This window comes from Capsicum annuum, chromosome 3, assembly GCF_002878395.1.
Source record: "Capsicum annuum cultivar UCD-10X-F1 chromosome 3, UCD10Xv1.1, whole genome shotgun sequence".
NCBI lineage: Eukaryota > Viridiplantae > Streptophyta > Magnoliopsida > Solanales > Solanaceae > Capsicum > Capsicum annuum.
Genome location: NC_061113.1, coordinates 162,481,585 through 162,495,207, shown reverse-complemented (window position 1 = coordinate 162,495,207; position 13,623 = coordinate 162,481,585).

Genomic DNA, 13,623 nt, shown 5'->3' with positions numbered 1-13,623 from the left:
AACTATCAAGATTGAGGCATTTCCCTAAAAAAATTGACTTGATAAATCACGGGGGTCGGAGAATTTCCCTATGGTCATGAATAATTAGAATTGCATAATGATATTAGCTCTTGATTATTTCATCTCTTGATTTCCTGTAATTACCTTTAATATATGGTATTGACCTTTTCTTACTTATTCTATCTACTCTGCGTGGGCCTAATTTTCCTGCTGTTGCTTTGTATTCCCGATGGTTTTTTGTTACTATAGGTGTTTATATTCTTGTGGTATAGTTCTTTATATTTTTTGGTATAGTAGTTATGGTTGTTGATGGTAAAATAGGGTCATGTCCAAGGGGGTTGGAGGTGGGGGGCTGTTCTAGGTATGGGGGACAAGAGTAGGGAAAATGGGGGAGGGGAGGCAAGGTCTGGAGTTATGAGTAGTAGATGAAGATGTGTCTCTAGAGTTGATAGGCTGAGGGTTGGGCCTTGGAATATAGGGACTCTCCAGGAAAAGTCCATAGAGCTAGTGAAGATTCTTAGAAAGTGGAGGATTAATATTGCGTGTGCCCAGGACACCAAGTGGGTATGGTCTAAGGCTATAAATATGGATTGTTACAAGCTTTAGTACTTAGGAAGTGAGAGGCATAGAAATGGAGTTGGCATCCTAGTAGATGAAGAGCTTAAAGGGCAGGTAGTGGAGATTATGAGGATTAATGATAGGTTGATGACTAGTAAGTTGGTCTTTGGGGGGTTTACCCTGAATGTATATAGTGTGTATGCGCCGTAAGTGGGCTTGGCTAGGGAGAAAAAAATGTGGTTTTGGGAGGACTTGGATGAGGTAGTGTGAGGCATGCCTAGCTTTGAGAAGATTGTTGTAGTAGGGGATTTCAATGGGCACATCGGGGTGTTACTGGGAGGCTTTTGTGATGTGTATAGTGGTTTTGGTTTTGGGGAGAGAAATAAGGAGGGAACTGCTTTATTAGTATTTGCAAGGTCCTTTGGGTTCGTGGTGGTGAATTCAAACTTCCTGAAGAAGGACGATTACCTGATCACCTTTCGAAGTGCGATAGATAAGACCCAAATTAACTTTGTACTACTTAAGAAAGTGGATAGGGTATTGTGTAAGGACTGTAAGGTCATTTTGAGTGAAAATCTTTCGTTCCAGCATAGGCTCTTGGTGATGGACTTGGGTATAAAGAAGGACAAGAAGAAAAAGGGTGTAGAGGTTCGACTGAGAATTAAGTAGGGCAACTTAACACCAGTGAATATATAGGATATAGGGGAGATGTTAGCGAGTTTGAGGGTGTGGGAATGTATGGGATACCTAGATAGTATTTGGGATAGGGTGGCTAGGTGTATCAAAGAGACTTCGAAGGAAGTATTGGGTGTGTCTAGGGGTCGGGCCGATCACATCAGGGGGATTGGTGGTGGAATGAAGATGTTAAGAAGAAAATAGAGACTCAGAAGGGGGCGTATACTAAGTTGGTTGAGAGTAAGGATGAAGAAAAGAAGAGGGTAAATAGGGAGGAGTACAAGTTAGTGAGGAAGGACGCTAAGCTAGTAGTTATGGCTGCTAAGATGGTAGTATTTGAGAGCTTGTATACGGGGTTAGAGGAGAAAAAAGGGGAAAAGAGGTATTTTAGGCTGGCTAAGACGAGGGAAAGGAAGGGTTGTGACCTCGACCAAGTGAAGTATATTAAGGATGGAGGATGGATAAGTGTTGGTGGAGGATGCTCACATCAAGAAAAGATGGCAGCTATATTTTCATAGGCTCTTGAATAATGAAGGAGAATAGAGTAATTGTGTTAGGGGAGCTGGAGCAATCAAAGAAGTGTCATGATTTTAGGTATTGTAGATATTTTAAGGTGGAGGAGGTCAGAGAGGTCGTTCGCAGGATGTGAAGGGGTAGGGCGATGGGGCTAGATGAGATTCCCATGGATTTTTGGAAGTTCACTGGTAAGGCTGGTTTGAGGTGGTTTACTGGTTTATTTAATGGAATTTTTAAGTCGGCAAAAATGCCTGAGGCCTTGCAATGGAGTACTATGATTCCTTTGTATAAGAATAAGGGTTACATTCAGAGTTGCAACAACTTTAGGGGTATTAAGTTATTGAGTCATACAATAAAGATTTGGGAGAGAGTGGTCGAGTTGAGGTTGAGGAGGATAGTGTCTATTTAGTAAAACCAGTTTGGATTTATGCCGGAGTGCTTGACGATGAGGCAATTCACCTAGTGCGAAGACATATGGAATAGTACAGGGAAATGAAGAAGGACCTGCATATGGTGTTTATCGACTTGGAGAAAGCATACAACAAAGTCCCTAGGGAAGTCCTTTGGAGATGCTTGAAGGTGAGTGGGGTCCCGGTAGCATAGATCAGAGAAATCAAGGACATATATGATGGAGCTAAGACCCAGGTGACAACAGTTGGAGATGATTCAGAGTATTTACCTATCTTGATAGGGTTGCATCAGGGATCTACTCTTAGCCCATTTTTCTTTGCTTTGGTGATAGATGTGTTAACGTGGCGTATCGAAGGAGAGGTTCCCTGGTGTATTCTTTTTGCAGATGATGTGGTTTTGATTGATGACACTCGGGGGTTGTGAATTATAAATTAAAGGTGTGGAATAGACTCTTGAGTCTAAAGGGTTTAAGTTGTGTAGGAGCAAGACCGAATATTTAGAATGTAAGTTTAACGGCTTGAGTGAGGATGATGAGGTGGTAGTAAGGTCGGATTCTTAGGCGGTTTGTAAGAGGGATAGTCTTTAGTATCTTAGGTATGGTTTAGGGGAATGACAAGATTGATGAGGATATCTCTCACCATATTAGGGCGGGATGGATGAAGTGGAAGCTCGCTCCGGGGTTGCTGTGTCATAAGTAGGTACCCCTAAATCTTAAAGGCAAATTCTATAGGGTGGCAGTCCATCCGGCCATGTTGTATAGCGTGGAGTGTTGTCCAGTAAAGAACTCTCACAGAGAATATTGCATTGGATGTATGGACTTACTAGTGGTTATAGAGTGTGGAATGAGATTATTCGGGAGAAGGTGAGAGTGGCTTTGGTAGAGGATAAGATGTGGGAAGGAAAATTGAGATGCTTTGGGTATGTGATAAGGAGGGGCATGGATGCACCTGTTCGTAGGTGTGAGAGGCTTGCTTTGGATGGCTTTAGGAGGGGTAGAGGTAGGTTAAACAAATACTGTAGGGAGGTGATTACGAGAGACATGGAGTAGTTACAGCTTATTGAGGACATAACCCTAGACAAAAAGATCTGGAGGACTCATATTAGGTTAGAAGGCTAGCGCCAAGTTGGGTAGGTAGGGTAAGGCTTTACTTGGTAGGTGTATTAAACTTGTTTTTCTACCTTGTTGTATGTTGTATTATGATTGCTTACTCTTCTTTATTTACTATTCCTCTATTCACTATTCTTTTGTAATTAGCATATTTATGTATTATTATCTTTTTGTTTGCAGTTGATTACTATTCCCTGTCTTGAGCTGAGTGTCTATCGAAAATAGCCTTGTTACATCTCCGGAGGTAGTGGTATGGACTGCGTACATCTTACCCTTCCTAGAACTCACTATGTAGGAATAAATTGTGTTTGTTATTGTTGTTGTTGTTATTGTTGCATAATGATATTAGCTTGTAAGAATAAATAATATGATGATAACAATGGTATATATTATAATGGATGATTCTTGGTTAGTAAATGGGAATGTGTAAATTATTTTAATTGGGCTCAATATAGGGGAGCATTGTGTAGCTTACTTTGAAAGTATATGTCCCAGGGAGGTCAAATACTGGAAAGATATTTGCTAGCGTAGGGTACTAACGATCGTATTCAAAGTTTACACTTATATATATTCATTTATCTTTAAATGACATGGGGTTGGGGTATTTCCTAGTCTTTATTGGATATCATTTCTTTGTGCGGGTAACACACATTGGGGATCTTTCAGTAGGGAGAGCTAAACCCATACAACCAGTGGGTGCCTAGATAACGTGATAACTATAAAGTTTAAGATAATATTTTAAATCTTACTCTAAACCTTATTCCCTTTCTCGGCATGTTATATATATGTATATGATTGTGTGTATATGATTTTGAATATTGTTGGACTGACTTGATCATGCAATCATTTTATCCCTTCCCTGAGTTACATGCTAGCGCTCACTCTGCTAACCATCCTTGAATGTTGTATCCCTATACGATGTAGGGTTTGAAGAAACTTTTGTTTTTCTTGCAAAGGAATAGGTGAATTTTGATTATTCGAGAGTTATCTTTTAAGTGGTGAGCTTTCATTATCTGAAAGGCCCTCATTTTATGGTCTTGTCTTTATTTGTCTTAGGCTATTTTGGTGAGTATTTGGCTATGGTCGAGGGCATGTCCTGGTTTTGGTTGATGTTTGGTATCTTAGAGGACTTTGTGGACAATGTAAGGGACAATTGTGTTGTGGATTCTTAGATCTCTCTTGTTATAGATTTCTCTATCTTGTTATTTGTTTGAAGCTCAGTTGTGTCTTGTAATTTGTTTGGAATTCATTCACTTTTATTTATTGTGTTTTTGGTTGGCTAGACTAATGGTGGTGTTATTCGATCCTCGGTGGACTTAAGATACCCATCATGACTCAGCCCTAATTTGGGTTTTGACAAGGTTGGTATTAGAGCCTAGGTTCAAGATCATTGGGTGTCCACAAAGCCGAGCCAAGTAGAGTCTCTTTTATGGGTATGTATCTTGCCACATTTAAGGGAGAGACTACAAGGCATTTAGGAATGTTCCCCTTTCTTGTGTTATATTTTTAGGCTGTAGAGTCTAGGGCATTAATATCTCCTCTAATTCAATTTGTTCAAATTTAAGATCATGCCTCCCCAAGGATCTAAAGCTCATTGAAACTCCTTTTACCCACTTGAGGACAGTATGGATGGAACTCTTTCTACTTATGGAGTATAAACCAGGTCTAGAGTCCCTTCTCTTGACTACCCATTTAGAGTTCCACTAGTCCCTTCCAGTTTTCGTCGTGCTTCACGAGTTAATGATATTCATCCCCACTGCCCCAAGATTATATTTTTAATTTTGAATTTCACCGGTCTATTCATCTATTGACCTAGTTTGTGACTTCTCAGTATCTTCAGCCTAATCGTGTTAATTTTATTATTCCATCTTCTGAGGTCACTAGAGTTGGTTAGTTTATAAGGTTAAATCCTCCGACCTTTGTTGTCTCAAAGGTTAAGAAGGATTCTCAAGGGTTGATCAATGAAGTTGAGAATATATTCAAGTTGATATATGCTACTGATTTGTATGGTATAGATTTTGCTTCCTATTAATTGAGGGATGTAGCATATAAGTGGTATGAGGAGTGGGAGCAGTCAAGCAGTGATGATACTCAGCAGGCTGTGTGGGAGGAGTTTTTTGATGCTTTCCTTGATCATTTCTTTCCTCAAGAGTTGATGGAGCCCAGGGCTAAAGAGTTTGTGAACTTGAAGTAGTGAAGGATGATTGTAAAGATGTATGCTTTGAAATTTCACTAGTTGTTTCTTTATTCCACAGAGATTGTGCCTAGTATATGTCCGAGAATGAGAAGGTTTGCTTCGGGTTTGTCTCGAAACTTGGTACTAAAGTGTAACACCACAATATTGAATAATGATATGGATATCTCTAGGCTTGTGATGTATATATAACAGGTTGATGATGAAAAGAAGAAACAAGAAGAAATGGGAGAGATGCATAATAAGAAGTTTAGATATTCAGACAAGGGTAGAGGCCAGCAAAATAGTGGTAGAGATAGTAGACAGTTGGGCAAGCAGTGGACTTGGGGAAACTAAAATTCATATTATACGACTAGTGCTCCATATCATAAGCCATTGGTGATCATCACTTTTTGACTAATAGTGGATTTAAGGCCTAAGGTACAGAGTCTTAGTCTAGTAGAGTTGAATCAGCCCCACCTAATCCTCCTTCAAGATTTTATGGGCAGTTGCACTATGGTTATTGTTATAAGGGGATGAATTTGAGTTTCAAATATGGCCAGCCTAGTCATACTCAGCGAAACTACAAGTTAGAAAATATGTCTACTCGAGCTAACAAGGTTCCGATAACTATTTCTTTAGCTCTTATGCTAAAGGATGCTATATCTAGTATTGGCACTGGCTGGACTCATCTTTATTCCCTTTCCACCCATCATCAATCTGAGGCATCTCCTAATTTTGTCACTGGTATGCTATAGATTTTCTTTTGTGATGTATATTGTTGACTTGGTTTGGGGTCCAATCTTTTTTATATGACCCCTTATGTGGCTGTTTATTTTTGTTTTGATCTTGAGTTCATATCCAATACCTTCTTTATGTCTACCCTAGTGGGTGATTCTATTATGGCTATAAAGGTCTATAAGGGTTGTGTGGTGTCTATCTATGGTAGGGTGATCTTGGTGGATCTCATAGAGTTGGATATGGTAGACTTTGATGTGATCTTAGGGATAAATGGCCACACTCATTCTATTCTTCACTTGATTGTAGGACCTAAAAGGTTAGTTTTCAATTCCCTAATGTATCGGTAATAGAGAGGGATAGGAGTTACCTAGTTCCTATAGGAAGATTTATTTCCTATAGAGCCTAGAAGCTGATTTCAAAGGGGTGTCTTTATTATCTGGTTTGGGTTAAGGATTCTAGTTTTGGGGTTCCTTCTTTACAATCTGTCCATGTTTTTAATGAGTTCCGGATGATCTTCATGTTATTTCTCCAGATAGAGAAATATATTTTGGGATTGATCTTCTACCGAATACCTATCCTATCTCTATCCCTCTATATAGAATGGCTCCGGCTAAGTTAAAAGAACTTAAGAAGCAGTTAAAAAATCTTCTTGATAAGGTTTCATCTGTCCTAGTGTGTTTTCATAGGGTTCTCCAGTGCTTTTCATGCATAAGAAGGATGGTTCTATTCAGATGTGTATAGATTTTAGGTAGCTGAATAAGGTGACAATAAAGAAAAAGTTTCCTCTTCATAGGATAGATGATCTCTTTGGCAAGCTTTACGTTGCTAGTTTATTTTCTATGATTGATCTTTTATCAGGTAATCATCAGTTGAAGATTAGGGAGGTGGATATCACTAAGACTGCCTTCCCGACCCGATATGATCATTATGAGTTTCGGGTGATGTCATTTGAGTTGGTAACACTAGTGTAGGCTAATGCCCCAACTGTATTAATGGTTCTCATGAATCAGATAATTAGCTAGTTTTTGATTTGTTTTTCATCGTGTTTATTGATTATATCTTGGTATATTCTATTTGTTAGGAGAATTATTCCATGTATGTCAAGTTTTTGAAGTATGAGTTTTGGTTGAATATTGTGACCATCCCGGGTAGTGTTGTTTCCACTGAGGGAATCATGGTGGATCTACAAAAAGTTGATGTGGCGAAGAAGTGTCCTAGACCCACTACTCCAATTGACATTTGGAGATTTTTGGGTTTAGTCGTGTATTACAGGAGGTTTGTGGAGAGCTTCTCTTCTATTATTGCTCCATTGACTAAGTTGATTCAAAAAAAGGTGATGTTTCTGTGGTCCAATTTTTGTGAGGGTAGTTTGAGCAGTTGAATAAGTTGACTCAAAAATGGGTCATTTACAACAAATTAACCATTGAAACTCTTTTTAGGTTATTTTAACTAGTTTTTGTCTGACCACTCAAAATGAAACGAGACCGAACTAACTAAGCTACTACCCAAAATTGATATTTTGTATCTAATGGAACTGGTCAAATCACCATCTAAGGTCATTTTATAAAAAATGAGCTCCACACCCAAAGTTCCTTTTTCACTAAAATTCACCGAATATCTTAATACGAGTCTGAATGCCTCAGGATACACACCAACGGTCCACCAAGCCTAAATTAAATATTTCATATCTAATGGCACTGTTGGAATTCTCATCCAAGGTCGTCTACTAGAAGTTTTGGTCAAGACAAATTTCTCAAGTTCAAAAGCTCCATAATAGACAAATGGGCTTAAAAACTAAACGAACGGACTAAAACTCAAACCGACTGTCCTGAGAAGTCATAAATTACCTATAGCCAATATGGAAAGTCTCAAAATACCAAAAACAAGCCAAAATTGAAAAAATTACTTGGAAGGTCATTATAGAAAAGGTTCTAGTTGACAATTTTATGCTCATATTTTGTCTTTCAAGATATTTATGACTTAACTTTCTATGGACGGGGTTTGATAGTTAATCATTCATGTAAAGTATGTTATGTTCGGGGATCATTTTATGAGATTTATATTTTGAGATCATTACTTTATCGTGTAGCCCGTGTGAGTGCTTATGTCAATATTATTATTGAGTTGAGGAATTATTATTGTTGTGATGCCCATGCAGGGACTGATATTTGATCTTTGGAGTATTTATATGTCCAAGCACCAATATTCACCCATAATAAGACTTGTTCTTGGAGCTAAACTGTGTAGTTCTGATTGCGTTTGACGTCTAATTTTATCATTTATCTGATTGACATAATTAGTGATGCAGCGTGAATTTCTTGATGGAATTGGACGCAATTGGATTCATGAGGAAAAATGAGTGATGAATGATGCTTTGGGATTGATTGTATGGACTTGAGAAGAAGTGGATTGAGCCCAAGAATCATTCATTTGAAGGCAACAACAATTAAAGAAGAAATTATCTAAGAAGGAATGTGCTTCGCTTTGCCTTAATGTATTTATGTAGCAAAGATGATTTCCAGTGAGGATTCACAATTGGCTTGCAGTGTGGACCTCATTCCATGAACTAATCAGCGCAGCACAGAGGTGGCTTCTCACTAGGCTAAAATCATCCTACTATTAACAGAACACTTAAACACAATTGCGACTACTTTGGAAACGTACAAAAGAGGCAGAAACACTTTCAATACTTATATAAGGGTTAATTGAACTTTATTATCCAAAAATTACTTTTTGGTTTGATTATTTATTCATTTTTATGTTGAATTCAAATGTTCTAGGGTTGAGGTTGTAAACATGAATGCATTTTGATATTCTTTATCGCAGTGTATTGTTAAATTATCTAATGAATTATTCATAATCTCTTGTGCTTACTATTTTGATGATTTGCCAATGTTAAAATACACCTATATTCCATTATGACTCTGAGAGGAGAATCATAGGTTAGAACGAAGAGTTTAAGGAGCAAGGTTGTGACGACCCGTGGTAACCCCTTAGTCATAGCAATGGTGCTTACTATCACAAGTGACGACAAGCTAACCCTTGAACTTGTACCTACTATTAGCACTGAATAAAGCAGTAACATAATACATGCGCAAAAGATTAACTGATGAAATACTTTAAATCTGAATCCTGAAATAAGCATCAAAATATGTCTAAAATATCTGATAGAACACTGGAAGTATAATTATCTATCTTAGCAACTAAAAATGCTGAAACAACCAACTAACTATCTAAATGATATATCTGATAACATCTAAATATCCTGAGGAGTTGATGGGACAAACCCCCAACTAACTCCGACCGACTGAACATAAAGAAATGCTAGACTGACTAAGATGAACAAATTATATCCTTAAGGGATGAGGACTCACCACTACTGCTACTGAGTAATGCTAGGCTATCTAAGAGCGATCAAGAAACTGCACGTTAAAATATATGTTATAAGAAAACATAGAGCAAAGAAAAGTATGAGGTCAGTACTTTTAATGTACTAGTATATGAGATGAGGACTTTCTGAAATGCATGAGACAGCTGAACATGAATACATGAACATGTGATATCTAAGAATGCAAGACCAAGCATAAATATGTACTGAAATAAGTCGTATAACTGAATGACACATTTCTGACTAACTAAATAACTATATGATTGGTCACACAAACCTGAGTTGAGATTCTTTAAATATTGAAATGAGACTATGGGAGATATCATATATCTAGCATGCCCCAATCTAAGCTAATCGGAGTCTAACCTGTAATCCCAGTTGGAAGGGTATCAGTATCGTTCTATGGGTACTAACACTAGCTTTGTGGATCTACTAAACTAATGTCCCATAGGACTAAAGAGTCACCCTCAACTAGCAGGTGCTCTCATGATATATACGTCAACCCTCAACTGGCAGGAAGACATCTCAAACCTAAAATGGTTATGTAGTTCTAGAACTCGGGGATTGTTAATAAGGGTCACAGCCTCTACTGACAGATGATCCCCCATCCCTAGGTTCGCTCGGTGCTAATTCCTACTCCAACCTAAACTGATACTAATACTGAACTAAACTAAACTCAACTAAACATAACCACTGACATTGCTCATCATGACCTTAGTAACTGAAAAAATGGTAACATTCATCGTTTAATTGAAATCATTACTAAAAAAGGTCAAAAATATAAGTAAACAGGTAGGTACTGGGTGTTCATAACCCGCCAACACTAAATATCAATAAGACACAATATTAAATATTAAAAACTGTGGTAGAAAGTCATGATTACCAAGTCAAAACTCAAAACATAGGCAGTTCGTCAAACATGTAGAAATCATGAACTTGAACATGGAATTATTTTAAAGCATGGGAAATAAACATGATTACGTGACTAAGATCATAACCTTCTAATATAACATGAAATGTACTTGAATATAGCATGGGATTTTAAAGCTTAAGGCATGAGATAACCCAACTTTTCATTGAATCATTCTTGGACATGAATTGAGTCAAACTACTAAGGATAAAAATTAATTTAATCCATCTTGATCATATAAAACTTCATAATAAGAGAAAAATCCATACTTTTGTTTGAAAGGAGGTTTTTCAGCTCCATGTGTGAAAGGGACCCGTGGATGAACATCTTACATATCTTAATAGCTATAATTTTAAAGATTAGTTGAACATAGAAGCTTGAACCCTAGATTTCTTAAGAATAAAGATTAGGTTTGTTCTTGGGGAAGATGGAGGGCTTCTTGAGAGTAATTTGGGTGAAAGAGGAAATAAAGCCTTTTTGGGAGTTCCAAATCGTGTTAAGGATGGAATAGGATGAGGGAAATGACTTAAATGCCCCTTGGGCACTTAAACAATAAGACTATGCAAGATAGAGCTATGTGTTATGACACTCTTTCCACGGGAGAAAGCAACATGCCATGTAGCTTACTCTGGGGAAAAGAGTAACACGTAGCGGAGCTGCTCACCATGCAAGAGAGAAAAGCATCACAGCTAAATTGCGTGGCTTCACTATTTTTTCTATCCAAACACGGCCTGAACCTCATCCGAAAATCTCGAAACTCACCCGAGACATACTTTTAACCTCCCTAACCATGAATCAACTTAAAAACCAACATTTTGGAGTCTGGAAGGCGAAACTAAAAATCCTCAAAGCATAGAGGTATTGAGAATGACTAAGTCCTCAACACTAAGTGAAAGTTTTAAGCGTTGGACCGCTTAAGCAGAGAAGTAAGAGTTGAATCGAGCTTAGAATATTACGTGGTATTACAATACCTCCCTTTTAGGAATATTCATCCTCGAATGAGACTTGTTTAATTAAGAATATTGAGGAAACTGATATTATATACTGAACATGCATGACTTGAGACAAGTTAAATAACTGAGCCTGAAGCATAATATGTGAACTGAAATAATTTTGTTAATGCATGCAATGACATGAGAATTGCTACATTGTTGAACTGAGAATGGAAAAGATTCAATTTAAGGAGAATCGTTAGCTCAAGATGAATATGCATTTGTTGAGAAAATATGAGGGTATTTGGTGAGCATATCTGCTTCTACTCCCCAAGTCGCTCCCTCAACAGACTGATTCTGCCAAAGGACTTTAACCAAGGGAACTTCTTTATTCCTTAATCTACAAATTTGACGATCAAGAATCTCAACTGGGACTTTGTCAAAGTAAAGGCTATCCTAAATGTTCATACTTTCTAGAGGAACAACAATAGCTGAATCACTAATACATTTCTTTAACAAGGAGACATGGAACACTTGACGCACTAAGGCTAAATCTACAGGTAACTCAAGCTCATAGGCTACCTTTCTAAATTGATTCAAGATTTTGTGAGTGCTAACATAGCTGGGAATGATTTTCCCTTTATTGCCAAATCTCTTTACTCCCTCCATAGGAAAAATCTTCAAATAAAACCATATCACCAACCTCAAACTCAAGATCTCTTTTCCTCACTACTTCATAAGATTTTTGACAGCTTTGGGCTATCTTCAACCTTTCCCGAATCAACTAAATTTTCTCCATTGCCTCAAAAACTAAATCAGGCCCTATCAAAGCAGCCTCACTTGCCTCAAACCAACCAATAAGAGATCTATATCTCCTCACATAGAGAGTCTCAAATAGAGCCATCTAAATACTGGAGTAATAACTATTGTTATAGCAAAACTCAATCATAGGTAAGTGGTAATGCCATCTACTTTTAAAGTTAATAACATATGCCCTCTATATGTCCACTAAGGTCTGAATGATCCTCACTGTATGACTATCTATTGAGGGTGAAAAGTTGAACTGAGATAAACTTGGGTACCAAGAAACTTCTGAAAAGCCTTCCAAAAGAGAGAGGTAAATTGAGTGCCTCTATCTGAAATGATAGACAACAAAATATCATATAGCATAACTAACTCCTTAAGATAAATCCTAGCATAATCCTCGGCTGAATATGAAGTATGAACTAGCAAGAAATAAGCTGATTTGGTCATTCTATCCCAAATGACCCATATCAAATCATGTTGATGATGCATATAAGGTAATCCTATCACAAAGTCGATGTTCAACACTTCCCACTTCCAAGTGGGATGCTAAACTCCTACAATGTACCACTAGGCCTTTGGTACTCAACTTTGACCTGCGATAATTTGAACACCTAGCCACAAACTCTGTAATATCCTTCTTCATACCTTTTCACCACTAAATTTCCCATAAATCACGGTACATCTTAGTGGCTCCCAGGTGGATGAAATATAGCACCATTTACATTTGTAAAAATTCACTGCATCAGATCATCATCACATAAGACACACAACCTTCCTTGACAATAAAGCACATCATCTCCCCCTTTTGGAGAAAACCTCAACCTCCTGACCTCTCCTGCATGCTTTAACTTAACTAAACGTGGGTACCTATCTTTTTTATCCTTTATTTCAACAAGAAATAAAGATTCTAAACCATTCTTAACCCATATACTACTTCAGCCGGATCAACCACCGAACACCTAATCTAGCAAGCTGATGAACCTCATGAATTAACTTCTTCTTATTATGCTCTACATGAGAAACACTACCCATAAACAATTTACTAAGGGTATCTGCCACTACATTGGCCTTGCCCGTATGATAAAACACACTTATATCATAATCTTTTAACAACACAAGCCATATTCTCTAATGAAGATTCAGATCTTTCTGTGTGAACACATACTACAAACTCTTATGGTCAGTGAACACATCAACATAAACACCATAAAAATAGTGCCTCCAAATTTTCAAGGCAAAGACAATAGCTGCCAACTCAAGAACATGGGTAGGATAATTCTTTTCATGTGGTTTAATCTATCTATATTTGTAAGCTAGGACCTTCCCTCTCTACATTAAAACACAACCAAGACCAACTTTGGAAGCGTTATAGTAAACTACAAATCAATCTGAACCATCTGGAAA